Below are 26289 nucleotides of genomic sequence, written 5' to 3' on the forward strand. Positions count from 1 at the left end.
AGTGGTCCGAGGCCATGCCCCCTTTTTACATCACTCTGCAAACGCGGATCCTGGCGCACTGCTGCTCAAGGGATGGAGTCCACTTGTGTCCTGTGGTCCTCAGGACACAAGTGCCTCATCGCCCCTCCAGTAGTGCGCAAGGAGCCGCGTTTGCAGAGTGGTGTAAGAGGGGCATGGTCTCTGACCACCTCTCTGCAATCCAGCTGTGTGGCGCTTACTGAAGGTACCTGGTGGGCTAGTTGTCCCCAGGGACCCTCAGTATTCAAGGGGACTTAATTCCCCAACTTAGAATGCGCCAGGGGGCGCGTTTGCAGAGTCATGCAGCCAGGGGGCGTGGCCTCCGGCGAGTTGCTGGTTACATTTAAAAAAAATGTTATGGGAGGGGGGCTGCGGGCCCCCCTTCCCTGGGCCACTTTTGGCCCCGGGACCCCATACCCCGGGGCCTGTCAGCCTTGTTTTTTATATATTTGTTTGGGTGTAGGGCAGATGCGTGGCCCCCCTCCAGAGGCAAATTATGGCCCCGGGGACCCACTTCCTGTAGCCTGGCCGGCCTTTTTTTTTTTTTTTTAGTATTTTTGGATTGGGCCGCGTGGCCACCCTCCTTAAGCCAATTAATGCTCTAGGGACCCCATCCCCTGTGAACGGCCTTTCTGTTTTTAACATTTTTATTATAATCAAAAGGGGAGCGGGGCTGCGTGGCCCCACTCCCAGGCCACTTCTGGCCCTGGGGGCCCCATCCCCTGGGGCCTGGCCTCACCGTTTCAGACCCTAGGGGGAGCACCAATGTCCCCACGGTCCGGCCAGCTCCCCGCCTCCTGCAGGAGCCGGCATTGCTTTGGCACAAGGGCCCTTGTGTAAAAGCAATCCTGCTTTAGTTTTTGGAAGCGAGAGCAGGTTTCCTACTCCTGCTTTCAAAAACCAAAGCAGAGTTTGCTTTGGCACGGCGGGAGCCGTGCTCCCGCCCTGTCATAGCAAACAGCAATGTCTCGGGGGTGGGCACCCAGGGATATTGCAGGAGCTGGCCCTGGGGGGTGGCAGTCTCCAGGGCCATCAAGGGGTCCTGGAGGGGGGCCGCGCGACCCCCCTACCAAGTGTTTAATGCCCTGGGAGGGGATGGTCCCCGGGGCACAGGATCCGCAACGGACCCCACGTATTTGAATATTTAGCACCCTGGGGAGATGGTGGTCCCTTGGGCAGTGTGGGGGGGCAGGAGCCCCCCCACATATTTTTTAATTCAATTCAAGACCTGGGGTGGTGGCAGTCCCGGGGCTCGAGGGGGTCCGTGAGGCCCCCCACTCATATTAATGACTGCCCCAGGGAAAGCAGTGTGGGGTGGGGCAGGAGCCCCCACGGGCCCTTGCTAATTATTTGGACATTGCCTCCAGGACCTGGCCCACCCGGGGCCTTATACAAAACGAAGCAAGGGAGCCTGCACTTTGTTTTCTTTTATTTTGTCTGTCAAATTCGAGCACCCAGCGCAAATTTGGCTGTTAAAAAAAATGCTTTTTTTGCACCTGGGGGTCCTTGTGGGACCACCTGAGCAGGTCTACGGGGTCAGGGTGTTTCTACCCTGCCCCCTTTTCTTCTTTCTTGTGACTCAGTCACCGAGTCACAATATGACTGCCAGCACTTCCTGGTTTGGAGTGTTGGCAGCCAATCAGAAATCAACTCGTGCCGGGAGGAGTCGTGACTCCTCCTCGGTGCTCAGATAGTGATATTTTAATTTTTTTAATTGCCCAGCAACTACTAAACAGATTTACACCATTTTAAAAAAAGGCGCTTTCTGAACAAAGAGCTACCTTTTTGCCAAATTTGGTGTAATTCCGTTCAGCAGTTCGGCCTGTAGCCTCTTCCCAAATTTCCTATGGAAATTAAGATGGGGGAAACATGTTTTAGGACCCCCTTTTTCTCAGCCCCCGCTTGATGAATCACCCTCTAGACAGGAGGTGGTGACCGGAGAGCCCCATTAGTTTTGAAAATTTTGCGAAGATTCATCAAACAGCGCCAAAGTTATTGGCTGATCAAAAAATGCTTTTCCAATAGAGTAGGTTCCAACCATACCTACTTACTGGCGACCACCAGTAGGTAATATATATATATATAGAATGACCAAACAGAAAAATGGGCACTCAATGTAAACAAATGGCTGAGATACATTGATGATATTTTCTTTGTATGGAGAGGATCGGAAAGCGAGCTAAATCTGTTCATTGATTGTATTAATGCCAACAATGTCAGCTTACGTTTTACCAGACACTACAGCCAAACACAAATTGATTTTCTTGACCTCAGACTTACTGTAGAAAGAGGGAGAATTAACACCAATCTCTTCCGCAAGGCAACTGCGGGTAATTCAATTTTACACTCAACCAGCGCACACCCCCCTAGCTTTAGGTGGGGTATCCCTTACAGTGAGTTTCTGAGAGCGAAGCGCAATTGTAGCTCAGAGGAGTCCTATGAAGAAACCAAGAATGACATGAAACCCAGATTCAAGGAGAGAGGCTACTCAAAAAAGGCTTTACACCTGGCAGAGACATGAGTAGGTAATGTAGGTAATGTAGACACCAGCTCCCCATGTACACAGTAAATGTTCCCTTCCCATTTCCTACTGCTTTCGACCTTATCAACTCATAAAATATCTGTTTTAACTGCTTTTTAAATTTTAATGCTTTTTTAACTGCTATGAAATTTGTCTAATGGATTGTACATGGCTATATTCTGTAATGTTCACTGTTGTTCTTATTGTCCATATTCAATGATGTATGTATTTTTATTTTTTGCTTTTATGGTCTACAATGATCGAAATAAAGCTTGGAAATGGTAAATGGTTTAGGATTACTGTTGTATTTTTTGTAGGCCTAACATTCTGAGCAGCCGATTATTAGTGTATTATTAGTGTACCTTCAAGAAAAAAGTAAGGTTTAAGACATTTTTGAACGAAGGATTAGTGATAGGGTACTTTGTACGAGTCTGTTGTAAGATACAATCAAAGTAGGCCTCTTTCTACACCTCTGTTGGTTCTTTCTGCACATCTCTTGATTCCTTCTTCAACTTTCTTCCTCTTTCTGGACATCTGTTGTCTCTTTCAGCATTTCTTTTTCTTCTTTCTGCACCTTTCCTCCTCTTTCTGCACGTCTCTTGCCCCTTTCTGCACTTCTCTTACTTCTTTCCTCACCTTTTTTCCTCTTTCTGCACGTGTAGATGAGTGTGCGCTTGTGTCAGTGATTGTATTAGAGAGTAAGTATGTGTTAGTATCTGTATGAATAAGTGAGGTGGTGTGTATAACTGTATAGGTAAGTAAATGGGAGTGTGATTGATTCTTTGCATGACTGACTAGCTGTGTAAGTAACTCTATGGGTGAGTGGTGGTGTGTGAGTGTCTGTATAGGTGTATGAGTGTGTATGATAGTGGCTGTATTGATGAGAGACTACATGTATGAGTGACTGTATGGGTGAGTGAGTGGATGTGTGTATAGACCTAGGAACCATTGAGTGGGTATATTGAAATTGGTATTGGTTTGTCTATGGTTCGAGAATCGTAGTCTGTATTTTAGAGTGGGTGTATCAAAGGTTATATTAGGATGCGAGGAGGTGTGTCAGATTATCACGAAGATGATGTCATCAGTGATGTCTTTTGAGATGTCATTAGTGATGTCACTGACCATGTCATGAGTGATTTAATATGTGTGGGCATAAGCAGTGCATTGCGGGGGCACAAGTTTTAGTTAGGTCAGCTAACTATAACTGCTGAATTTCATGTGTTTGTGCAAGTGAAATATGAGCCTAACTAAAGTATCCCTGTAACCTTTGTTTTTTTCAGTGAATTTCTGAGTTTTTTTAAATTCTATTTCCTATCTGTAATGTCCCTGTAACCTTTGTTTTTTCAGCTTTTTCAGTTTTTTTTTACATGAAATAAGATGCATATCACACTTCACAATGGGGGTAGGCTTGAACAGAGGGCCTGGCATTGTGCTGCCCCACCCAAGCTTGCTGCGCCTGCCCCCTCCTCCTTGTCCACGACCCTGCTCTTTCATCACAGCAATGGTGGCTTTTGTTCTGCCATTGCCCTTCCTGCTTTCTCTAAATAGTTAACTTGCTGCCCCATCAAACCTCCTCCCTACCCTCTGTTGTCTGAGTCCATGCACCAGCCCCTCCCTCCTGCCCTGCATGGTCTGATGTGCTGCCACTGCCTTCCATTTAGCTCAATGTCCCTGTCCACTCCACCTGCCCTTTGCTCCCCAACTTTATGCAGCATCATTGTCCTCCTGCTTCGCCTCTTTGCTTAGCTTGCTGTCCCGACTCTTTCCCCTTTCTCTGATGTCTGTGTGCGTGCCCCTGCTCCCTCCTTTTTGCCCACCATATTCCATGGAACTCCTGTATTCCTATCTACTCTGAGTGTTATGTTGACCTGCCAATGCCCCTCCCACATGCCTAGCATGGTCAGTGGCTGCCACCTGTCCCTGCCACCTCCTCGCTGCCTATCCAAGTTCCATGCCCCTACCCTCTCCCACCTGTCCTCCATGGTCCATTTTGCTGACGCTCCCTTTTGACCACCATGCTCTGTTGTGCTACAACTGCTCCTCCTGTCTGCCCTGCATGGTCTGTTGTAAAGTCCCTTCCCCTGCCCTCTTTTGTCTGTGTCCAGCCCCTACCCCTCCCTTCTGTCCTCCATGGTCTTTTGTGCATTCCCCTGCCCCCTCCCTCTTACCCACCAAGGCTGTTGCCACTAATCCTACCGTCCACCATGATTGGTCTTCTGTGCTGTGCTGCTTTAGCCCCTCCCACCTGCCCTGTGTGGTCACCTTGCTGCCCCTGACCCACTCCCACCTTCCCTCTTTTGTCTCTGTGTATGCCATTATGGTCTCACTGCTGCCCTCAATTGAGTGTTGCACTTCCAGTGCCCACCCCACCTGCCCTCCATGGTCAGCTTGCAGCTCCTGCCCCCCACCCTTGCCCTCTGCCCTCTGTTTTCCATGTGCAGACCCCTATCCCCTTGCTCCTGCCTTGTTCGGTACACTGCCGTTCCCCTGCCCCCTCCCTCCTGCCCATCATGATTTGTAATACTGCAACTGCCCCTACTGTCTGTCTGCAATGGTTGCTTGCTGCCCTTACCTCTTCCCCTCTGCTCTCTGTTCTCCATGTGCATAGCCCTGCTCCCTCCCTATTGCTTTCCATGGTCTGTTTGCTACACTACCGTACTGCTTGCCCTGTATGATGTTTTGTGCTGCTGAATCCCCTGCCCCTACCCATCTCCCTTCTACCCTTTCTTATCGAAGTTCAAGTCCCTACCCCATTCCTCCTGCCCTCCGTGGTCCAATGTACCAAACCTGCCAACATTTTGAACTTGGTAAGAGGGAGATTTCGGAAAAAAACATGGGGAATTGATTTTCCCCATTGACTTTCATTGAAAAAGAGGAGCTTTTAGGCAGGAGACAAATAAAATAAAGGCTTTTTGGGCTGAAAGTATTGGGAGTCTCCTGCTTGAAATAGGTCTGTTGGCATGTTGTACTACCAGGGCCTCTTTCTTCTGTCCTCAATGGTCTTTTATATTGCCCAAACCTCTTTTGCCTGACCTGCAAGGTTAGTTTGTTGCCCCTGCCCCATTTTCCCTGCCCTCCATGGTCCGTTGTGTTGCCACTGCCCTTCCCACCAGCACAGCGTGGTCAACTTGTTGCCTCTACACCCTCCTCCATGAGAGGGTCTTAATCTTATAGAAATTATAGTTATTGCTCTAAACAACTAAAGTGAGAACATATTTTCTGAGTTCTCCAAAAGCAACAAAGCCATTTTAAATAATTTTCTATCTTTGTTTTGTTATCCAATTGATCACTTGATTATATGTTACACTTAAGAGAGAGGATGTGGCGTTACAGCCAGAGTTGTAGACTTTGCAACTGGGGAACCACGATTGAGTTTCGGTTCAGCTCAACATCCTGTAATTCTGGGCAAATCACTTATTTTCCCTATGTCTAAAACCAAAATGAATGTGTCCTTCTGTAATGTAACTGATGCTCATGTAAAGTACTCTTATACCTTTGGGTCAAATCGGCAATATAAAACTGCAAAAATACAAAATAATTAATGGCCTGATTACGGTTACGGTGGGACCGACATCGGTGGCATTCCCACCACCATCAGAATGAGGTTTTCTGTCTACCTCATAATAATGGTAATTAACAGAAAAGGGTTTGGCCCTTAATCAGTAAGGCCGGACCAATCTACACGAGAAAAACACCAAAAATGCCAATACTGGAATATTTGCCAGCTTGGTATTGTTACTATGCACTGTGTAATGTTTTTTCCCACATGAGGTTGAAATTGCTGGGTGCATTTGTTGGTTCATACCTATGGGGTGGGAATACTGTGGACGGGCGATCCGATGATAAGTGCTGCTGGGGACATCTTCCCTGGGTTTTTTAATTGTTGCTGGCTCGTACCTGAATTGCCTTACTCCTTAGAAGCATTATGTGACTATACTGCTGCTATTATTCTTCATTCACGGATGCAAATGCCTTGTACTTCTGTGGGTCATAATCACTGGGGCGTGGGTCTGATGCGGGCTGAGAGTCTGGATTTAAGTGTTCTTGGCCCTCCTCCGAGCTTCTATTTCTTTTTGGGAGTGGTAGAATAGCTTGTTCTTTTCTTCCTCCCGATATTTCAAGAGTGAAAATCTTTCTCTTTATTGTTTCTCTCTTTCTCTTCTATTCTTGGTCTGTATTTCGGGTTCTTTAATGGGCGACAGGCACTTTGCCGGGGGGGGGTAGGCCGTAGCCTCCGGATTGATGTAGGGTGGGGGGGTAGATTTATTTTTCCTTATTTAGTTCTATGGGCCTTATTTTTCTAAACTTCTGCGCTTTCTTGTTCTGGTTTCTGTTCTGGGTCTGAGATTAGGGTTAGTAGGGAGTGGGTGGCGTTGTGGGTGGCACGTAAACGTGGACTAAAGCCCCCTTGTTTCGCATTGCACTGCCATATTGACGGAGTGTTCTCACCACTGCTGTTTTACTGATGCTGCCTGCTCATGTTGTGAAGTTAATGTACGGACTCAGTTCTCCTTGCTTCTATTCTTCACTGATTTATATTTCGATCATAAACTTTAAAATTTAACCTTCAATGCTCCTCTCCTTGGCGACATGACTTATACAGTGTAACTGCTACTGATTGTTGCTATCCTGCCTGATGCCGCTGGGGAACCGCATTGCTTGCACCTGTGCTCAAAGTATCGTGGCCGGCCTGATGGTTGTAGGCCCGTATTTGTTCTCCTTTCTATGCACAATAAAGGTTTTCAAAAATTAAAAAAAAAAAAAGAAATGCCAATACTGATGCTCATTTATTGTCCTTTCATACCATGATCAAACAGACCCAATCAATTTGATCTACAACTCCTTTTTCATTTTATTTATTACTCGCTTACCCGTCGCGCGTTGCTGCCATCTCAGAAGAAAGGAAATTTAAGGAAACTTGTTATGATAACATTGAATTTACATTGTGTCATTGTTATTGAAACTTATTCATTTTAATATGGAAAACATTTTAAAGTGTTGTTTTAATTCTGTTTATTTATTCGAGTGCTTGTGGATACACGGCATTTTTTGTTTTTCCGTCTGGTGCGTACACGAATAAATCAGAAGGTTTTCCGACGCGTGAGCTGGCCACATACAGTTGTCCATGTGAGAAGCACGGATTCTCCAAATGTAGTCCACACACTTGCAGCGATTGTCCTTGTGCTTTGTTGATGGTCATTGCAAAAGAGAGCCGCACCAGAAACTGTAAACGTTCAGTGTTGGAAAGATTATGAGGGCCAATATTTAACAATTTTTTTATTTTTTTTAATTTTTTTTGCCAGAAACCTTCGCGGGAGTGTACTCAACAACATTTAACAATTTATTTATTTATTTTTATTATTATTTTTTTTGCCAGAAACCTTCGGAGGAGTGTACTCACCAACTTCCCAAAGTTTCATGCGGATCGGATGAATGGTGTAGTAATGCATAAAGGACAAACAGACAGACATACTTTCGTTTTTATATATATAGATTAATAATTTTTTTTGTTCACTTTTTTGGGAAAACACATCTCTTTTTTTTATAAATACACATTTATACGAATTTAACATACACAGAAGACAACACAACATCAAATTTTGTGGGACACAAGAATGTTGTCATTATACATTACCAAAGTAGTGGGTCTAAAGGTACTCTAGAACCATCCCTTCGTAGGCACTCAGAGAAATTGTCTCCATGTCATAAGAAGACTTCCACTCTGTAGTTCAATTCATTCATTGATCATTTTATTTTGTATTCATTAGATGTGGTTCATATCATTTTCTTTTGTCATTTACATGATTATTGACATTTTCATCATATCAAACATTGCCATCTTGGTGTATCCAATGCATTTCGGGCATGCAGTAATATGCCCTTCGTCAGGGACAACGACACTGTCAAAAATAATAACGTTTTGTCAGAAATAAGGTCAATGCTATGATGTGCATAAACAGTAACATTGTGGTAAAACGCGGTTTAAAGGGAAAGAAGGTAAGGTGAGGTAAGTGAACTCAAGAAAAAACGTGATAGCCTAAAACTGCATGCAATGTGCCTAGACGGTAAATCAAGGTATGGGTGATAAGTGTTTGTACAGACTCACATGTCTGGGGTTTCCAATGGTGAGGGAAACCTGTGAAAAGAACAAATGAAAGAACAAGGTTCTAGCATCTGCAAAACGTGTCCGCATTTAATCTTAGGTTCGCGCAAGCGGAGACGCTCGTCTCTGTTACTAACCTTAAATTCGGTGGGAATGCCGATTCCACACGGGTCCTCTCGTGGATACGAGCTGGTACATGGATCAGCCGTGTTTGTATTATTTTAAAAGAAAGTTCCGGTCATGTGACGAATGACGCGTCACATACATAGAAAAAAGACTACCAAACGAAAGCTTCATATATGATCGCGTGCAAACTGAATGTGCACGTTATTATAATGTTCTGGCCAGAACAAAAGATAAAAAATATAACTAAGTTAACAGTGATATTATAAAAAATAACACGAACATTCAACTAAAAAATAGGTTACCTCAGAAAATATATCGGGAAAAGTCGGGATTCGAACCATGAAGGTTCACATTAATGTTGTGAGGCATAAGTAACGGCAATAGGAAATGAAGATTATATGTGAGTGTAAGTGTCTGTTGGATATGTGAACAACACACAGTATCCACAAGATACAGTCTATTACGAGCAATTAATATAGATTTATAGATAGCATGCAAATTCTATTCTATCATTAAGCCCCATTGGTTTCTGGGTAGACAATTTTTGTATCCAATAGTTCTCTCTCATCAATAAGTATTTGTTGTTGTTTCTCCCTTCAATTTTTTGGACTGTTTCCAGGATTATGAATTTGATTTGCGAAACATTGTGACTTTCTTCTGTGAAATGCAGCGATAATGCTGATTTGGTGTTCTTTAGACGTATGTTGGATCTGTGCTCAGTTAACCGCACTTTGATGCGTCTCTCGGTTTTCCCCACGTAAATCTTGCCACATGGGCATCTGATTCCATAAATCAAATTGCTTGATTCACAGGTCGCATTCACTCTCAGTTTTATTGGGTAACCTTTGGAGGGATGGCTAATTGTGTTACCTCGAATCACACTATTACAATTCCCACAGTTTAAACAGGGTTTAGTTCCTGTAAATGATGTGTTATCCAGAGATTTCTGTTGTAGAATTTCTCCTAGATTCTTAGATCTAGTAAATGCAAAAATCGGAGGTTCTCTAAAAGATTGTTTAAAATCCGGCTCCATATTGAGGATTGTCCAATGTTTCATTATCGCCTGTTTGTACTTCTTGCTCGCAGTGGAGTATTTGGATACTACAACTGTTCTTGTCTGTTCGGGTTTGGTTTTGCTGGTTAGTAAATGTTTTCTTCCAATTTGATCAATCCTCTTTTTAGATTCATCTATTAGAGATTGTGGGTAACCTCTGGATGTAAATTTATTGGCCATTTCATCAAGTCTGATGTTAAGTGTGTTTTTGTCTGAAGTAATTCGTTTGACCCTGGCCATCTGTGAGAATGGTAGGTTTTTGATTAGGTTAGGTTGATGAAAACTTGAATATAGCAACATATTGTTTCGGTCTGTTGGTTTGACATATAGATCGGTCACAAATCCCTCAGTTGTTATGGTTACCTTTACATCTAGAAAATTAACAGACGTATCTGACATAACCCATGTTAGTTGTATTCTTTGGTCATGCTCATTGAATTTAGTTAGTTCCATCTGTAGTTTCTCTTGTGTGTTTGTCCATACGATGAAGTAGTCGTCAATGTATCTGATCAATAGTTTCAAGTTTTTCGTCCATTCATTATTGGAGAATATGTGTCGGTTTTCATACCACTGCATGAAAATGTTCGCATACACAGGGGCTGCTGAATTGCCCATAGCCATGCCTGACAGTTGTTGGTACCATGATTCTTCAACTTTGAAATAGCTATGGTATAAAATGAAATACATCAGTTCCATCAAGAAGGTTTGAAAATCATGATCTAATTCTGAGTTCAAAAGGGCTGCTTCCATCGCTTCGATGCCCATATCATGGGGGATGCTAGTATATAAGCTGCAAACATCAGCTGTACATAGTATTACTTTTTCTGTTGGATCCAACTGAAGTTGTTCAAGAATTTGTAAGAATTGAGATGTGTCTTTGACATAAGTACGCATTGACTGTACTATAGGTTGAAGATATCGGTCAATAAGTTGACCAACTGGTTCATGCAGGCTCCCTCTCGTGGATACAATTGGTCGCATTGGTGGGTCATTGATGTTTTTGTGTATCTTGGGTTGCATTCGTAGTGTAGGACTTTTTGGATCAGAAATCAGTAAGAAGTTTTTTGTTCTTTCTAGAATAATACCTTGTTGTAATGAGCCTTCAATGATATTTTTTAATGTTTTTGCGTATTACAAAAAGGAACATCGTTCATACCGACCACTACAACTGACATTTTGAACAACTTCAGTTGGATCCAACAGAAAAAGTAATACTATGTACAGCTGATGTTTGCAGCTTATATACTAGCATCCCCCATGATATGGGCATCGTACCAACAACTGTCAGGCATGGCTATGGGCAATTCAGCAGCCCCTGTGTATGCGAACATTTTCATGCAGTGGTATGAAAACCGACACATATTCTCCAATAATGAATGGACGAAAAACTTGAAACTATTGATCAGATACATTGACGACTACTTCATCGTATGGACAAACACACAAGAGAAACTACAGATGGAACTAACTAAATTCAATGAGCATGACCAAAGAATACAACTAACATGGGTTATGTCAGATACGTCTGTTAATTTTCTAGATGTAAAGGTAACCATAACAACTGAGGGATTTGTGACCGATCTATATGTCAAACCAACAGACCGAAACAATATGTTGCTATATTCAAGTTTTCATCAACCTAACCTAATCAAAAACCTACCATTCTCACAGATGGCCAGGGTCAAACGAATTACTTCAGACAAAAACACACTTAACATCAGACTTGATGAAATGGCCAATAAATTTACATCCAGAGGTTACCCACAATCTCTAATAGATGAATCTAAAAAGAGGATTGATCAAATTGGAAGAAAACATTTACTAACCAGCAAAACCAAACCCGAACAGACAAGAACAGTTGTAGTATCCAAATACTCCACTGCGAGCAAGAAGTACAAACAGGCGATAATGAAACATTGGACAATCCTCAATATGGAGCCGGATTTTAAACAATCTTTTAGAGAACCTCCGATTTTTGCATTTACTAGATCTAAGAATCTAGGAGAAATTCTACAACAGAAATCTCTGGATAACACATCATTTACAGGAACTAAACCCTGTTTAAACTGTGGGAATTGTAATAGTGTGATTCGAGGTAACACAATTAGCCATCCCTCCAAAGGTTACCCAATAAAACTGAGAGTGAATGCGACCTGTGAATCAAGCAATTTGATTTATGGAATCAGATGCCCATGTGGCAAGATTTACGTGGGGAAAACCGAGAGACGCATCAAAGTGCGGTTAACTGAGCACAGATCCAACATACGTCTAAAGAACACCAAATCAGCATTATCGCTGCATTTCACAGAAGAAAGTCACAATGTTTCGCAAATCAAATTCATAATCCTGGAAACAGTCCAAAAAATTGAAGGGAGAAACAACAACAAATACTTATTGATGAGAGAGAACTATTGGATACAAAAATTGTCTACCCAGAAACCAATGGGGCTTAATGATAGAATAGAATTTGCATGCTATCTATAAATCTATATTAATTGCTCGTAATAGACTGTATCTTGTGGATACTGTGTGTTGTTCACATATCCAACAGACACTTACACTCACATATAATCTTCATTTCCTATTGCCGTTACTTATGCCTCACAACATTAATGTGAACCTTCATGGTTCGAATCCCGACTTTTCCCGATATATTTTCTGAGGTAACCTATTTTTTAATTGAATGTTCGTGTTATTTTTTATAATATCACTGTTAACTTAGTTATATTTTTTATCTTTTGTTCTGGCCAGAACATTATAATAACGTGCACATTCAGTTTGCACGCGATCATATATGAAGCTTTCGTTTGGTAGTCTTTTTTCTATGTATGTGACGCGTCATTCGTCACATGACCGGAACTTTCTTTTAAAATAATACAAACACGGCTGATCCATGTACCAGCTCGTATCCACGAGAGGACCCGTGTGGAATCGGCATTCCCACCGAATTTAAGGTTAGTAACAGAGACGAGCGTCTCCGCTTGCGCGAACCTAAGATTAAATGCGGACACGTTTTGCAGATGCTAGAACCTTGTTCTTTCATTTGTTCTTTTCACAGGTTTCCCTCACCATTGGAAACCCCAGACATGTGAGTCTGTACAAACACTTATCACCCATACCTTGATTTACCGTCTAGGCACATTGCATGCAGTTTTAGGCTATCACGTTTTTTCTTGAGTTCACTTACCTCACCTTACCTTCTTTCCCTTTAAACCGCGTTTTACCACAATGTTACTGTTTATGCATATCATAGCATTGACCTTATTTCTGACAAAACGTTATTATTTTTGACAGTGTCGTTGTCCCTGACGAAGGGCATATTACTGCATGCCCGAAATGCATTGGATACACCAAGATGGCAATGTTTGATATGATGAAAATGTCAATAATCATGTAAATGACAAAAGAAAATGATATGAACCACATCTAATGATTACAAAATAAAATGATCAATGAATGAATTGAACTACAGAGTGGAAGTCTTCTTATGACATGGAGACAATTTCTCTGAGTGCCTACGAAGGGATGGTTCTAGAGTACCTTTAGACCCACTACTTTGGCAGTATATTGAACGCCGTCGGACCCTCGGCGTTACCTTCTAGTGCACCAACTAAATTAAGGAACTAAAAGAGAGAAAAAATAAGCATAAGCAGTGCATTCATCCCATTCGAGTCATTATACATTAAACATCATATCACAATACAAACATGTACAATACACTTTACCTCTGGTTCTGTATAATTATCAACAACACTTTACATAAACAAAACAATGCCTCTGAGTGTTTTCTATATTGATCCTCTTTCAAATTATTTCAGAGGCCAGGACCAAATGGTGTATCTAATTGATTCGGTTCATATTTATAACAACTAAACAGCTGAATGTTTGATGAGCACAAGTGGTATCCTATTTGCATAAACACCTATGTGGTCGGATAGTAAACCAGTCGATGTGTTTTGAACACTAAATTTAGTTGTCGGGATTCTCCTCAGGACACAGAACAAAAAGAGCTAAAAGCAAAACAAATAAGATAATTGGTAAAATTACTAAAAACTAAAACAATTCATTTGAACAAAATCCATTCAAACCATATTCTTCCCAAAGCCATTTACCTCATTGTCATTATGTAAGGCTTTAATCTCCTTTTTATTCACCATCCGGTGACACTTGCCCCCAAGGGCAACACTGTAAAACAGTATCCAAAAAATAAACAATTTTAAGACTCTCATGTCATTGTCAATAAAACAATAAAAGAATGAAAAATTAGGTGTTCAATTCGTGAATGCTTACTTGTGTAATGGAAATGGAGACCTCAGTCTCGTCTTGTCTTATTCGAATTTTATACCATTTTTCTGTGTTGGAAAAACGAAAAGACCAATCCCATAAAAAGAATAATATTTGGGGACAGCACAGTTGTTTTGAATGGTTTTTACAATGTCCACCCGAAGGGTGTGATACCAATGTTGTCAATTGGACTGGAAAGCTCCAACTTGCATAAAGCTGCACCTAATATGCAGAGTCTGTTCTTTCAAAGTTGTGAATACTGTAATGATGATAGTTATTCCCCCCAGGAAGCACAAGACACGTGTTGCTTGAGAATAGGTTACTTTATTCTGGTCTCGGGAGAGTGCCGGGAAACACGTCTGAGCCGTGTTCCAGCGCGCACTCAATGCACCTAAAATGGCGGACACGTGATTACGTCATCACGCCACCGCACAACAACTGAGGCGCTACACTACATATACCATCTTATCTAATTTTTAGAAAACGTTACTTAGAAGCTAGCCCCGCTAATTTTCAAAAACATTAACACGATCAGAATCGAAAACGAGTGACACGTTTCTTCAAAGCACGCTGATTCATATTGCTTCGCACCCAAAGTCGTTTTTAAACCTAATGCATGCTTTGATGCCCGACTTCAACAACACCAGCTTACGTGATTTAAAGAAAGATTGTAGAGTAAACGTCACGAGTGACAAAAAGTGAGAAGCGATGGTTGATTTCAAGTTTTTGGTCCTTATGTTTCTCTTGTGTTTGTTTAATCTTATTTTGATTTTTCTTTCGGTCCTCCTTGTATATTTCAGACCACATGGGCATTTCAACAGGTATATTACATATTTTGTGTTGTATCAGTGGATATAATATAACCTTCTTGGATGTTCTAGTCTTTTCAATATTGAACTTGCTATGAGGACATCCTTCTTATTTTTCTGGTAAGATCTATTGACATTGAATGTGACCAGACAGTGGTCCAACCAGCTGATGGAGGCAGGTGTTTGAACTTTAAACAGGTCAGAGGATGTTAAAATCCCATCTAAAGTATGCCCCCATCATGAGTGGGTCCTTTGACCTGCAGAATGAGGCCCATGCCTTCACATGTTTTAATGAAGTACCCACTTTTTTTTGGTGGATGTCTTCCATCCATATATTTAGGGCATCCGAAATGAGTCAGTTGTTGTGGGTCATTACAAAAGTGGCTGTTAGTTCTATTACCAGATATTGCAAGTGAACAAGAAGGCATCTTAAGGTTTGTACAGGGCACTTACAAGTTACCCAGCTACATAATGGCTTCACTGAAACCTATGGGGTTTGGTTTCAAACACCTCGTCCTAATAAATCTATACTGATGTCCCTAAGAGAAGGGGATGAGCCTTGTGGACAATGGTGCTGGAACTATTTTCTGGAGGTGCTGCCACTAATGTTATATTACTGAAGTCACAGTGTAAGGCCTGCCATACTTGGCATTGTTTCCCCAATCTTTTTGTCTCTACCTCCTGTATTTTTGACTGTATATTAGAATGTATTTTTCCTGGTTTTTGTACTCTGGGCACTCTATCACTGCTTATGAGTGCTAAAGTGCAAGTGCTCTGTATGTAAATTGTGACTATGATTGGGTATCCATGATTGACATATTTGATTTACTGTTTTGTCCCTAGTAAAGTGCACTGTGTGTGCCCGCTGCCTGTAAAGCAAATACTACTAGTGGGCCTACAGCACTGGTTATGCCACCCATGTGAGTAGCCTTGTAACCATGTCTCAGGCCTGCCACTGAAGTGCCTGTCAGTGCAGTTTTAATCTGCCATGTCGACCTGGCATGTGTACCCACTTACCAGGCCCAATCCTTCCCTTTTATTACTTGTACGGCCCCCCTAAGGTAGGCCCAAGGCAGTCCCATGGACAGGGCGCTGTGTATGTTAAAGGTAGGACATGTACTGGTGTGTTTTGCAAGCCCTGATAGTGAAATACTACATCAGCTGTGAAATGACAGTCTGGTTGCAGCCCACATCCTCCCCTGCACGCTTCTAGCACAATGGATGTGATTACAGTTCGCACACACTCCTTTGTCTCTGTGTGTGTTTGTGTAGTGCGTTATGGCAATGCCTGTCGGATTTCACTTTCATAAGACATGTTTGAAACATTATAGCACCAAAAACAGGTAAGAGGTTTTTCTAGTTGAACAATAACCAATTGCTGTATTAATGAAATTACCGTTTAAGTGAGGTCTGATTATGGCATCACCAGATAATGCATCATTTCACTCTCAACAAGGAGAGGGAAAGGAAAACACACGGTACAGCGTGAAGACAGTTAGAAGAAAAGACATGCAAAATTATTGCAATTTGCTTTCACATATTTAATGTCAAATGAATCCAAATTACTTGTAATTACACAAAATGCAAATCTGTAATTTTGCGCTGTATGCTAATGCAAAATGACTGAAACGGTGCAAATTTTTTTTTAACATACTTTAGTGAGAACCTTGACAGCAGATCATGTGCAAATGTTGAAACTGAAAGGTCATTTGTGTTGTTACAGCCTCAACAGAAGTACTGTACTGCTCTACTGCACAGTGTCCAAACATTGTAACAAACCTGAGCTACAAATATTTACCGGATAGCAGCTATGAATGCGAAAGGTCGTAAAACAAAAAGGAAATATTACATAGATAATATTAATAAAAACAAGTATACATTTGCAATTAACAAGCTTAACTAAACTCTGTCCTATGCACCCAGCCCTCCCTACCCTCCTGGTGTGTGAAACGGTGCAATTTATGCAGATGGAATTTAAATTTCACCCATACCCAGAAAACAGAAATCAGGCAGCCATTGGTATCTTTGCACCAGAGCCACAGCCTCCTGTGAAACACAGGTTACTGGAAAGGACACTGTCACATATAGGTGTTTCACTGTCTCATTTCTTTTCCATGTTCCAGAGTAGGGCGGGAGGATGGAAATCAGAGGCAGTAACCCCGATCAAGGCTGGCAGTAACAAGCTGCCTCCGCAGGGGCGTAACACAGTCCCCCGCAGCCCACCGGGTGCGGGGGGGGCCTGAAGCTCCAGGGGGCCCCCTTGGCACTGCACTCTGTCCATAGAGCTCCTAATTGAGCCCGGAGGGGGCCCCTCTACATACCTTGCAGGAAGGCCCCTCAATTTCCATTACGCCAGTGTGCCTCCGATACCAGAGCGAGAGCAGTAGAAGGTGCAACGAGGCACAAAAGAAGGGGACACATAGCCAAGTACTGGGATTTATAAAGCAAAAAGGAAACAAGCATTTGAAGATAAGCAGAATGGGATATTGAGGGCTCAGTGCCTGAATATGCTCATGGGTGACAAGTAGCGCTCTACAAATCTACTGATTGATTGATTGAAGTTCAATGTCATACAATCCTGCAATAGGAAGAAGGTCCCTGAGTGACCTGAGCAGTGAACACACACAGCTCATTTGTCTGAACTGTAGAGACTGAGATGCTCCTGGACGAGACAAACAAAAAAATAGGGAAGACAGCCATCCAATCAAGAGCAGCAGCCTGAGATAGACAATCCAGAAATCCCGTTATGAGCATGGGGCGGAGCCAAAGCCAACTCTAAGTTTACCTTGTGTATTGGAATCAAAAGGGCCTGCTAACACATTGCTAAAGCTGTCTGTAGCGGAGACTTACAAGGGTTGTTTAAGACCAAAATTAATTTAAAAGGAAGCAAAAATAGAATGTGCAACAAATTTCATTTACAGGGTTATCCTGACAAAATTATGGAAGCAAAACATGAATGAACCAAATGCAAAAGGAGGACTGTTAGAAGATGAAATAGAGAAAAAGTACACATAATGGCATTTGCACCAAAAAACACCAGTGAAGCACTGGATAACTACAAAGGGAAATAAAAATAAACCGTAGCACTATAAGTGACTGCTGAAAAAAGGGGTGTTTTCATCCATCAGTCCCAAAGGCGCCAAAACTGCCTCTACAGCCAGAGCTGTGACTTGAAATGAGGAACCAGGGTCGAGTCTCTGCATCGGCTCAACATCCTGTGATTCTGAGCAAATCACTTAATCTTCCCGTGCCTACCAAAATAAATGTGACCTTGTGTAATGTAACAGGTGCTCATGTAAAGCTCCCCAATACCTCAGGTCGAGTTCGCACTCTATTAAACTTTAAAAAAAAGAAATTGAACTGTCCATGAAGAGGGCATTTCTGAAACACAACCATCTTTCTTGTGTACATAGAGTGTAAAAGCCTTCGTGTAATCTGGTGTGCCTAACACTGGTGCAGAGCAAAGAGCTTATCTTAACTGACGAAAAGCGTTTTGGCATTCATCTGTCCATGGAAGGGGGATCGGAGTGTTTTTAGTCAAAAGCGCTATCAGGGGTTTAACAATGTGTGAAAAGACCAATATCCATTGCCTACAAAACAAAATCAAACCAATGAACGCACGGACATCTTTCTGTGTGGAAGGTACTGGGCTGTCAAAAATTGCTTGAATGTGATCTGGTGTCAATGCACGCCCCTCCTTAGACAGAAGGTGACCTAAGTAGGTTACCTTCAGTCTACAATATTGCAATTTGTTCGTGATACTTTATGATAGTGTGTAGCAAGAAAAGAAAGCAAAGACAGTACATTTTTCACACTGCTCAGGCATATCAGCTGCCAACAAGATATTGTCTGAGAGCCACTCCTTCAGACAAAGTAAAGAAATTGAGTTGTCGTTTTAAGGTTTGACTATAAATATTCGGACTCTCAGTGTACCCTTGAGGATTGATTACAGAAAATGTAGTTGCTGTTGGAGGGACCAGGGTAAGTAATGTCGTTATGTCAGAAATACAGGGTATTGCGGTACTACAATCTTGTTGACTTCTCTTAATTCAATGATGAATCTATAAATCCTGGTGTCAGTATCTTTTTTCAAAATGGGAAGAATCTAACTATTGCAAACATTGTTAGGAACTTCTTCCACAACCCCCACTTTAATCAAATCATGAACAATGCGTGTAAGTGCTTCTTCTCCTTCTCTAGAAATTTTATACTGAGGCAGTCTTGGCGAAGAAGCACCCTCCTTGACACTAATATGCACTGGCGGAATAACCATTTGCCCTACATCGGTGTCTGAAGTAGCCCACAAAGTACTAGGGAGTGAAGATAATGCATTGTCCCCTTTAACAATACAGGATCTCTCAATCACAGGGTAGTTGTCATTCAAATTAACCCGTACTCCTTCCGAAGAACATCGTATCGTAGCCCTGAAATATTTGAGCATATCAAGAACCACAATATTATCTGGTGTGTTTGGAGAGAGCAAAAACTGACATGGAGCAATAAACTTATCAACATGGAATGCAAGTGGTTGCGACAGTGGGCTAAGGGAAGGTGTTCCATCGAAACCTATCGATGTAATCGTTGAGCCAGACAGGTGAGTCCTAGGAACCAGTTGTTTAGACAAGGCTCTACGAGTAGCTCCTGTATCAACCAGAAACTGACCTGTAGAACCCAAAACATGTGCTGTAACATAGGGACCCCTCTGATCTACTGGAACTTCAACTGATTCCTTTCCCCATCCTAGGCAATCATATGCATAAGCAGAATCTCATAAATCAGACGGCACATAGTCGGACATTTGATATTGGTTCCTTCTATCAAAAGTGTTAAATCCATCCTGCCCTGTGTATTAGCATCAAACATAGCACGATCATTCGTGCTTCCTCTAGGCCCTGAATATCCTGACTGATTTCTCATTTGTCCCCGACCACGTGGACACTGCTGAGCACGCAGTACTGGACAATCAGAAAGCCAATGTCCAAATTTCTTGCAGTATGCACACTGATCACCAAACAAATTCAAATGAGTTTAGGACGGAAAGGACAAACCATAAGATTCATATCCACCTCTATCATTTCCTCTAGAAAGCGGACCATAAGCTTGGGCCAACATAACCTTCGTTTTCAACTCTTTAGTCTTTTCATCCTCATTACTTTTTGCTTCTAATTCTTGTCATTCATAATACTGAGCCATAGTTAGGAGAGAAACCGGAGAAGAGGTAGTCCATGAACTCTCACTGGCCTTCAGGCGACTAGCTATTCCTCAAAGCGTGTAAAGAAATCTGAAACCGATTTGTCTGCCTTTTGCTTACACAACGCTAATACAGTCCAATCTATCTTTTTAGGGGAAATAATCGTTTTTAACTTAACTAATATAGCTGTAGGGAGATCTAGAATTAACTGGACTGGTTTCTGTGCAGGTTCTCTATCTTCATCTGACTGCTCTAAATCTTTCCACGATGCTCCATATGTTGCACGATCATCAATTTTACGCACAATTCTCCACATATCAGGTGGTAATATTAATCCAAAAAACAAATCAATATCAGGCAAAGTCATAGCACAAGAGCTAATGGCACTCTCAACTTCCTCATAAAAGGCTGCTGGATTCTTTCGCGAATCAGGCAATGCATTTTTAAGGGCCATAACATCTGCTCTATTCCAAGGAGTGTAAACCCAATTATAAATAAAATAACCTTTTGCATCAATAGAAGTCTTATCATCACTTGTACCCGTTCCTTTAGGAGGAACATATAAAGGTGCGGCTTCCCTCATGGGTTTCACATTAATTACAACATTCTTATCTGTTTCAGGAGCAGAAGTTCGTGCCATGCTGATTTGGGATGTTTGTGCAGCTGCATCTGCTGCCTTTTTCTCCTCTGGCAAACGTGCTGCTTCAACACGCACTTCAACCAAGCTACATCATCGGGCTCCATTTTTGCAGAATATTTTCTAAACCGTTCGATAACTTCTGCGGCAAATGTATCGGTAAAATATATTTGCTCCCTTTCCTGCCAACCTTTTTTACTATCTAAAAGTTCAGAAGCAGTGGCAGTACTACGAATGGCTTTACTCGCATTAGATCTAATCTGAGACGCACGTTCAGCAGATAACATCGAGCGAGTTTCTCTAGCTTTGTCCTGGTCTGTAGGAGAGTCCTCATTTGACTCATAAGGAGCAGAAGGAAGAGTATACGGAGGTGGACAACGATCTAATAAGAGAGAATCATCTTGGGGTTTATTAAGAATAGGATAAAGAGGTCTACGAACAGCGTATTGGCCATTTACCTGTACATGATGCTCCCTATCTTCTCTCTCTATAAGTTCCCTATTTTTCATTTCCAATGCTTTCACATGAATGGTCTTACATTGTTCTTTTTCAATCAAGGCTTGCTCACGCTTCATTCGCTCACGCACTTCTTTCTCCCACATTCGCACACAGTCAAACATATCCTGCCTAGCCTTTCGCTTAAACATTCGTTGCTCCACATACTGAATCTTTCGCAAATCAAATAACCCATTCATAGGCCAGCGCAACTCAGGATCCGTACGAGTGTATTTATTCCATAACGTGCTGTACATTATGGAAGAAATACCATACTTAATATACATGTACCTATTAGGGGTCCCCTCTGGGAGGGCCGGTTGTGCTTCTTCGAGTTTCAAACTGGTACCACTACAAAAGCAACACATCCTACGAAGTGTGCTGGAAACAGGCATGCCAAAAATAGTGCAGAATATGCAGTATTATAATCAAAGTAGCGCTTAAGGTACTCTTCGTATGTTGCGTCGTTCAAACAAATTCAAATAGAGAAAAATCTCCTCATTACCTGCCTATATGAATTGCAATGCATATATAATTATCAATCAAATACTAATAATTGCCAAAAGGATGCAGTGAGTGTTACTAAACTACCTTACCAATCAAAGGCATCAAAAAACCAACAGCAAGTGCTGCAGAACGGCTCTTACCAATCAAAAGGTGTCCAGGTTCCAACTGCCAAGTTCTCAAATCGACCAAATGTTCACTGCACGGCGAATCAACAGAAGAGATCTCAGTCGAGGACGGCGCCACCTGGATGGTCAGATCAGAAAAAAAGGAAAAACGAAGTGGTTGCTAAGACTAGGGGCGCCTCAAGCAGCGATTGCATCCAAAGCGAGATTCCAATCCTTCATCTCGACCACTCCTTCGGGCATCCAAATCACCGATGAGCCCCACGTTGGAAGCGCCAATATGTGGTGGTGGGCCTCAGCAAGGCCTACCAGTGCTAGGGGTTCTCCCTTCTCTGCACAGAGTCCTCAGAACATAAAATAGAAGTTGGCACAGAAAATGAAATAGAAAGTACAAAGTTTATTAAACCTCATGAGGTGGAACTACATTCACACAGCACCCTTTGGTAATGTATGAAGTAGCACCCTGAATGGAAGGAGCTTGGTCCTTTTATACCCCCACAGGGGCTCAAATGAAGGCGGTACAAGTATAAAATGCTGGTTTTAGGTACACATATGGTCATACAGAAAATGCACAGTCAACAATTGGGAGGAGCTAACAGTGGCTGTTTTTGGCAAACACATCCTGACAGTTACATTCTAGTGATTCAGAAAAGGGGGTGGTGATGGACAGAGTATCTGAACTAAGCAGAACACTCCTACCCAGTCCAAAGATCAGGGCTTGATCCATCACCGTTTTTTAGCTCACTGCACCATCCAGCTCAGAACTTGGCTATATGCAAATTAGTCTGACCCTGGCCCAGTGCATCATGGGAACAGGGCAGACCAAACTACCAAGCCAATTCTTATACTGGGAAGGAAACAAGCTACCGGGGACCGGTTTCTGGCATTTCAGCCGTCTTCGGCCCGGCTTGCTTGAATCCTGATGGTGCAATGAGCTAGGGACTCACATCTGAGTATACCCTTCCACGCTTATGGTGGACAAAAATGATTCAGAAAAGGGGGTGGTGATGAACAGAGGGTCTGAATTAAGCAGACCACTCTTAGCCAGTCCAAAGATCAGGGCTTGATCCATCACCGTTTTTTAGCTCACTGCACCATCCCAGCTCAGAACTTGGCTACATGCAAATTAGTCTGACCCTGGCCCAGTGCATCATGGGAACAGGGCAGACCAAACTACCAAGCCAATTCTTATACTGGGAAGGAAACAAGCTACCGGGGACCGGTTTCTGGCATTTCAGCCGTCTTCGGCCCGGCTTGCTTGAATCCTGATGGTGCAATGAGCTAGGGACTCACATCTGAGTATACCCTTCCACGCTTATGGTGGACAAAAAAGATTCAGAAAAGGGGGTGGTGATGAACAGAGTGTCTGAATTAAGCAGACCACTCTTACCCAGTCCAAAGATCAGGGCTTGATCCATCACCGTTTTTTAGCTCACTGCACCATCCCAGCTCAGAACTTGGCTATATGCAAATTAGTCTGACCCTGGTCCAGTGCATCATGGGAACAGGGCAGACCAAACTACCAAGCCAATTCTTATACTGGGAAGGAAACAAGCTACCGGGGACCGGTTTCTGGCATTTCAGCCGTCTTCGGCCCGGCTTGCTTGAATCCTGATGGTGCAATGAGCTAGGGACTCACATCTGAGTATACCCTTCCACGCTTATGGTGGACAAAAATGATTCAGAAAAGGGGGTGGTGATGAACAGAGTGTCTGAATTAAGCAGACCACTCTTACCCAGTCCAAAGATCAGGGCTTGATCCATCACCGTTTTTTAGCTCACTGCACCATCCCAGCTCAGAACTTGGCTATATGCAAATTAGTCTGACCCTGGTCCAGTGCATCATGGGAACAGGGCAGACCAAACTACCAAGCCAATTCTTATACTGGGAAGGAAACAAGCTACCGGGGACCGGTTTCTGGCATTTCAGCTGTCTTCGGCCCGGCTTGCTTGAATCCTGATGGTGCAATGAGCTAGGGACTCACATCTGAGTATACCCTTCCACGCTTATGGTGGACAAAAATGATTCAGAAAAGGGGGTGGTGATAAACAGAGGGTCTGAATTAAGCAGACCACTCTTAGCCAGTCCAAAGATCAGGGCTTGATTCATCACCGTTTTTTAGCTCACTGCACCATCCCAGCTCAGAACTTGGCTATATGCAAATTAGTCTGACCCTGGCCCAGTGCATCATGGGAACAGGGCAGACCAAACTACCAAGCCAATTCTTATACTGGGAAGGAAACAAGCTACCGGGGACCGGTTTCTGGCATTTCAGCCGACTTCGGCCCGGCTTGCTTGAATCCTGATGGTGCAATGAGCTAGGGACTCACATCTGAGTATACCCTTCCACGCTTATGGTGGACAAAAATGATTCAGAAAAGAGGGTGGTGATGAACAGAGTGTCTGAATTAAGCAGACCACTCTTACCCAGTCCAAAGATCAGGGCTTGATCCATCACCGTTTTTTAGCTCATTGCACCATCCCAGCTCAGAACTTGGCTATAGGCAAATTAGTCTGACCCTGGCCCAGTGCATCATGGGAACAGGGCAGACCAAACTACCAAGCCAATTCTTATACTGGGAAGGAAACAAGCTACCGGGGACCGGTTTCTGGCATTTCAGCCGTCTTCGGCCCGGCTTGCTTGAATCCTGATGGTGCAATGAACTAGGGACTCACATCTGAGTATACCCTTCCACGCTTATGGTGGACAAAAATGATTCAGAAAAGGGGGTGGTGATGAACAGAGTGTCTGAATTAAGCAGACCACTCTTACCCAGTCCAAAGATCAGGGCTTGATCCATCACCGTTTTTTAGCTCACTGCACCATCCCAGCTAAGAACTTGGCTATATGCAAATTAGTCTGACCCTGGCCCAGTGCATCATGGGAACAGGGCAGACCAAACTACCAAGCCAATTCGTATACTGGGAAGGAAACAAGCTACCGGGGACCGGTTTCTGGCATTTCAGCCGTCTTCGGCCCGGCTTGCTTGAATCCTGATGGTGCAATGAGCTAGGGACTCACATCTGAGTATACCCTTCCACGCTTATGGTGGACAAAAAAGATTCAGAAAAGGGGGTGGTGATGAACAGAGTGTCTGAATTAAGCAGACCACTCTTACCCAGTCCAAAGATCAGAGCATAAATACTACATAAGGTTACCTCCCTGCCATATAGCCGCCGTTCTACTGCATCAAATCTGCCCTCACCGTCTATCATGTGTTAAAGCATCTGGAAGTGGACCCCCGCCCTGACCCAAATCAGCGCCCCCTCGCAAACACTGAATAAGCTGTGCTAAAAATCTGGCCCCTCCATCTACGCTGAGCGCTAAGCCCTCTGCCTTCGTTAGGTGTGTTTCCTGGAGCAATGCTATGTGCACCCCCCTCCTGACCAAATATGCATGAACCTTGTGGCGCCTGGTCATCGTATGTAGTCCCGCACATTCCAAGTAATACATTTCAAATCAGGTACTGCCCCATTATCACAGTTCAATGTCTTCCTCCTTCCACTGACATTGCCCAAAACACCAGTGACCCCCCAGAACCCAACTCAACCCCCAACAACCCCACCCCCCACCCTACCAAGAACAGGTCCTAAAACAAAACTATTAGTCCCCATCCAAACCAGACCAACACACACCGCACACCTAAGCCCAGTGGTAGCAACCGCAGGCATGCCTTAAGGACTATGGGGGGAACTGGTGCCGACGGGTGACCGCTCTCGCTCATGTATTAACTCCGTTGAGGTCCCCTCATAAGTCCCCACCAGCTACCCCACCCGTGCGCCAGTCATCAAGTTAACAAAACATCATAGTATGAGGTCTTACCCCGCCTCGGGCCGCTGCCCAGCCTACCCTCTCCATTCGTCATCCAACACCAGCTCTCTGTCACAGCATCATACAGGCCCATTTGCAACCCACTCTGCCACCCTCCAGCCCCAGCACCCGTAAATTTGAACCATCACTCATCCATGAGTTCATCTGCTGTGGCCGAGGTAACCTGCGGCATCCGAACACTTCCAACCTCCGACGCCTCTGTGTCCGACTGTGTCTTGTCTCTCTCTGTGTCTTTACTCTCCGGCGACTGCAATGCCTGACTGGTAGTCAGCGCTAATACTGCCTCCAGCGCATCCTGTCTCCCTAGATCAGTTTGAGCTTGCAACGGTTTCTGCAATTTCGGTCGCCTACGTCGAAGGCGCTGCGATTTACGCTGGGGCAGTCCTTTAGAGAGCTCTTGCAATCGTCGCTCCGTCCGATCTGCGCCAGATCTGTGAGTTTACAGCCACGCCCAGGCGTCCTCCGGGGAATCATGGAAGTGAGTTTTACCATCAAGCATAATTTTCAATTTCGCAGGGAACAATAACGAGTACTGAATGCCTTCCGAACGCAGCTCTCTTTTCACTGAGAGGAATGAAGTACGACGGCG

Source organism: Lissotriton vulgaris, chromosome 12, assembly GCF_964263255.1.
Source record: "Lissotriton vulgaris chromosome 12, aLisVul1.2, whole genome shotgun sequence".
Lineage (NCBI taxonomy): Eukaryota > Metazoa > Chordata > Amphibia > Caudata > Salamandridae > Lissotriton > Lissotriton vulgaris.